The sequence below is a fragment of the Mustelus asterias genome, chromosome 15 (assembly GCF_964213995.1).
Source record: "Mustelus asterias chromosome 15, sMusAst1.hap1.1, whole genome shotgun sequence".
NCBI classification, from domain to species: Eukaryota; Metazoa; Chordata; class Chondrichthyes; order Carcharhiniformes; family Triakidae; genus Mustelus; species Mustelus asterias.
This window is the reverse complement of record NC_135815.1, coordinates 1158170-1163750: the sequence shown is the minus strand read 5'-3', so window position 1 is coordinate 1163750 and position 5581 is coordinate 1158170.

The window sequence follows — 5581 nt, the reverse complement described above, 5'->3', positions numbered from 1 at the left end:
CAACATAACGCTACGACTCCTAAATTCAATCCCCCTACCAATAAACGCCAAGACACCATATGCCTTCTTAACAACCTTATCTACTTGATTCCCAACTTTCAGGGATCTATGCACACATACACCTAGATCCCTCTGCTCCTCCACACTATTCAAAGAGGGGAGAGAATGTGTCAGGAGGGGAGAGAATGTGTCAGGAGGGGAGAGAATGGGCAAAGGAATCCTAACCAGGGGTGCGGGAGTGACGGGGGTTTCCAGGTCCCCTGCAGGTGCCAGATCTCTGATAGAGACCGTGTCCTCTCGCCCGTCAGGATATGCCACTGATGCGCGATTAAATCACTCGGGAGGCTGGATCGTACCCGGGAAATAAAGGCTTTTATTAGTAACAAGAATAGAGCATACTGCTTAACAATACAATCCCAGACTAAAGGGTCACCAGGCAGTGCAGTGACCTTTATACTCCTACAGGTAGGCGGAGCCAACCGGAGTGTACCACAGAACAATACCAACAGGTAGAACACCCCAACCCTAACCCCAACAGTGACAACAGTAACATTTATACAAGTACCCATAGTGCTAACCATCTATGGTTCAGTACCCATAGTGGTAACCGTCTATGGTTCACCACAGCCACATAGGCATATTGAGGGTTGGCGTGGAGGAGATGGACCTGTTCAACCAAAGGGTCGGACTTGCGGGCCCTGACATGCCGCCGGAGGAGAACAGGTCCTGAGTACATCAACCAAGTCGGCAGTGAGGTCCCAGAGGAAGAGGAACATTGTCAGAGGCTACAGAAGGATATAGATAGGCTGGAAATTTGGGCAAAGAAATGGCAGATGGAGTTCAATCCTGATAAATGCGAAGTGATGCATTTTGGTAGGAATAATGTAGGGAGGAGCTACACGATAAATGGAAGAACCATAAAGGGTGTAGAGACGCAGAGGGACCTGGGTGTGCAAGTCCACAGATCTTTGAAGGTGACGTCACAGGTGGAGAAGGTGGTGAAGAAGGCATATGGCATGCTTGCCTTTATAGGACGGGGCATAGAGTATAAAAGTTGGGGTCTGATGTTGCAGATGTATAGAACGTTGGTTCGGCCGCATTTGGAATACTGCGTCCAGTTCTGGTCGCCGCACTACCAGAAGGACGTGGAGGCTTTGGAGAGAGTACAGAGGAGGTTTACCAGGATGTTGCCTGGTATGGAGGGGCTTGGTTATGAGGAGAGATTGGGGAAACTGGGGTTGTTCTCCTTGGAAAGACGGAGGATGAGGGGAGACTTAATAGAGGTGTATAAAATTATGAAAGGCATAGATAGGGTGAACGGTGGGAAGCTTTTCCCCGGGTCGGTGGTGACGTTCACGAGGGGTCATAGGTTCAAGGTGAAGTGGGGGGAGGTTTAACACAGATATCAGAAGGACATATTTTACACAGAGGGTCGTGGGGGCCTGGAATGTGTTGCCGGGCAAGGTGGTGGAGGCGGACACACTGGGAACGTTTAAGACTTATCTAGACAGCTATATGAACGGAGTGGGAATGGAGGGATACAAAAGAGTGGTCTAGTTTGGTCCAGGGAGCGGCGCGGGCTAATTGTTCTTTGTTTCTCGTTTCAAGGCTTCATTCTATGATCATCTTGCTGGTGCCAGTACAGAGCGAGACTGCGGATAGTTGGGAACCTGTCTCGGGGGCAGGGAATTCAGATGGTGTTCGTAAAGCAGAAGTGGAAATGAATAGGGTTGGGAAGCATTTTCTGATCAGGGCCAGTGTGATCTCCTGGACTCGTTTCGATCGCCACAGGGGGTCGGAGAGGAATTTCCCAGATTTCTTTTCCCCATATTGACCCTGGGGTTTTCACTCTGGGTTTTCGCCTCTCCCTGGAGATCACATGGTCTGGAATGTGGGGGGTGGGGGTGTGTTAATAGGTTGTGATGAACAAAGCATCGTAGCTGTGAGGGACAGCTCGGTGGATAGGATATTAGGATGTAGATAGGCTGGAAAATTGGGCGGGGATCCTGGATTCAGGATTCAATCCTGGACCGGGGAGCGGCGCGGGCTTGGAGGGCCGAAGGGCCTGTTCCTGTGCTGTATTGTTCTTTGTTCTTTGTTCCTTGGGAAGACAAACATCCGCTCATGTGGGGTAGTGTTGGTTGCCGTACACAGGAGGGACCGGATCGAATGGAGCGCATCAGGAAGTACCTCTTGCCAACGGGTGACTGGAAGAGCCCTAGACCGTAGCGCTAGTAAAACAGCCTTCCAGACTGTAGCGTTTTCTCTTTCGACCTGTCCGTTACCCCTGGGGTTGTAACTTGTAGTCCTACTTGAGGCAATTCCCTTAGAGAGCAGGTATTGCCTCCAGTCGTCGCTCATAAACGACGAACCCCTATCACTGTGGATATAACTGGGGTAGCCGAACAGGGTAAAAAGACTCCGCAGGGCCTTGATGACCGTGGCAGAGGACATGTCAGAACAGGGGATGGCAAAGGGGAATCGGGAGTATTCGTCAACAATGTTGAGGAAATACACGTTCCGGTCTGTCGAAGGGAGGGGCCCCTTGAAGTCGACACTCAGTCGTTCAAAAGGGCGAGTGGCCTTAATGAGGTGTGCCCTGTCAGGCCGGTAGAAGTGCGGCTTGCACTCTGCACAAACCTGGCAGCGTCGAGTTATCGACCTGACATCCTCTATGGAATAGGGCAGATTCCGAGCCTTTACAAAGTGGAAGAGCCGAGTGATCCCCGGATGGCAGAGATCATTGTGGATCGCACGTGGCTGAAGACATTGACGAGGCCGGAGACGAGGAGATGGATCCTGGAGAGTCGCACGCAGCACTGCTGGGCCTGGAAGGGGTCTTCGCTCGGCACACCTTAGCATAGTGCCCTTTCTTTCCACAGGCGGAGCAAAACACCGCCCTGGCCGGACATCGTTGGCGAGGATGCTTCACCAAACCGCAGAAGTAGCACCGTGGGCCTCCCGGAGCTGCCGCAGCCGTCAGGTCCGAAGTTGGGAGCATCATCGCACAGTTCCGAGGAGCCGCCGAGTACAGCTGAGGCGGCGGCTGTGCTTGCCACGCTGTTCCCACGTGGTCGGTGGGGTAGGCTTCGAGATTTCTGGAGGCTGTCTCCAGTGCGTCGGCCAATTCTACCGTCTTAGCCAGGTCCAGGTTACCCTGCTCTAGCAGCCGCAGGCGGATATAGGACGAGCCGATTCCAGTCACGAACGCGTCCCGAATGAGGTCGTTGGTGCATTGAGTAGCCGACACCACCTTACAGTTGCAGGCTCTGGCTAGCTGTTGAAGTTCGCGCAGGTACTGTCCCGTAGTTTCGCCGGGCTGCCGCCGTCGAGTGGCTAATAGGTGACGAGCATGAATTTCATTCGGCTGTTTGTTATAGAGCTTCTTGAGCAAGTCGATAGCGTCTTTATAATTTTGGGAATCGCGAATTGTTGCACACACAGTGTCGCTCACCCTGGCGTGGAGGACCCGCAATCTGTCGGCGTCGGACTGGACTGCTGCCGAGGCCTCAACGTAATCCTCGAAGCACTTTAACCAATGGTCGAAAGTGTTCGATGCCCAGCGGCACACGGATCCAAGGTTAGCCGATTGGGCTTTAGCATCTGCTCCATTTTCTTCGAACAAAATTTTCAGTATTTGTAGTGAATAAAATTGATGCGCGATTGATTCACACGGGAGGCTAGAACATACCCGGGAATAAAGGCTTTCATTCACTACAAATAGGAGCACACTACTCAACAATATTATCCCAGACTAAAGACTCCTAGGAAGTAGCAGTGACCTTTATACTCCTGTAAGAAGGCGGAGTCCTGGGCGGAGCCGAACGGAGTGTACCACATAAACCGTAATAACAGGTGGAACACCCAACAACCCTAACCCCAACAGCAACGAGAGTAACATATATACAAGTACCCATAGTGGTAACCATCTATGGTTCACCACAACCTGCACTTGGACCATATCCCTCCACACCCCTCTCATCCATGAACCTGTCCAAGTTTTTCTTAAATGTTAAAAGTGAGCCCGCATTCACCACTTCATCTGGCAGCTCATTCCACACTCCCACCACTCTCTGTGTGAAGAAGCCCCCCCTAATATTCCCTTTAAACTTTTCCCCCTTCACCCTTAACCCATACCCTCTAGTTTTTTTCTCCCCTAGCCTCAGTGGAAAAAGCCTGCTTGCATTCACTCTATCTATACCCATCATAATTTTATACACCTCTATCAAATCTCCCCTCATTCTTCTACGCTCCAGGGAATAAAGTCCTAACCTATTCAACCTTTCTCTGTAATGTAGTTATTGGTCTGTCTATTCGATTAAAGTGCTGCAATAGTGAACACGAGGTTTTAATGTGTAGGTGTTGTGTCGCTATTTTAGTATTCAGCTGGATGTGGTCTGTCTATGCTACACAGCCCCTGATATAAAATTCTAATTTAAAAAGTTAATGTAGCTTTTTCAGAAAGGAGTTGCTGTCAGGACGAGATTGAAATCCATCTTCCGTTCCAAGTCGTGCACTGAAACCTATTATTTGTGTGTATGTGAGTGTGAAAGGATTGGAAATTGGTCTAAGTGTGTCACTGGTATTACAACGCCCTTGAAGGGAGAAAGAGGAAGGCGGAGGAAGAAGGCTGGCAATACAAAGCTGTGCTCTGCTGAATCCAGAAATCTCCTTCCAACTGACAGTACAATAGCAGCATCACAGACATCGTGAAAGACCAGTGCTGTTTTCCTGCTTTTGATCCCTCTTCAAAGTGCTTTCTTCTTTGCCAAGCGAAACCCACCACCCAGATTTATTGGAATGCTAGCGAGCACACACAGTAGCATTCCTCATGGACTGCTGTGGAATTGCTGACCACCATGTTGGAAATGGTAAGTATTTAAAAATAACAAGTATTTTGCAGTCTCTGTCCTCTTAACGATAGCTTTCTAACTCCCCTTTTCTGTGCCTGTCTCCACATTAGACAGTAAGATTGCAGTGGTGGAGGGGACTGTCACTTACTGTAAATAGCAGCCTGAGACAGTCTCTATCATACACAATACAGGGCATTCAAAGGAGATTTTGAATAAATGGTGGATGATATTTTGGGGACAAAAGATGCTACAATATCACCGCTGAGGGTTTGATTAATGACAGTCTTCTCGATGTTTATTTCCTCCATGAAGTGCTTTTTAACTGCACTGAGAATCCAGCTCCCTATACCCGCCACCCCCTCAGAATAAGCTGTGTGTCTGCCAGAAAGAAGTTGCTGATGTAATGCATGCAGTGCAGAAGCATTATATCAAGGACTGAGAGACTTAATACACTCGTCCCCAGAGAGGAAGAAAGGAATGCCACTGGGTCAATGATTCCTCCTTCATTCATCCCTTGTTGGCTGTGGTGAATGAAAGGTCTATGAGTGTCTGTCATTCAGCATTCTTCAGGAGCACTGCTGGCGTCACACAGGAGCTAAGGTCAACTGTCTCTATCATTCCTTGGAGAGATTGAATTCTTTCAGATTCCCGGGATTGAGGGAGAGATGGAATAGTCTGCTGTAAGATGTACGGTAAGGCTTCAACTGAAGATCTTATGAGAGGCCAGA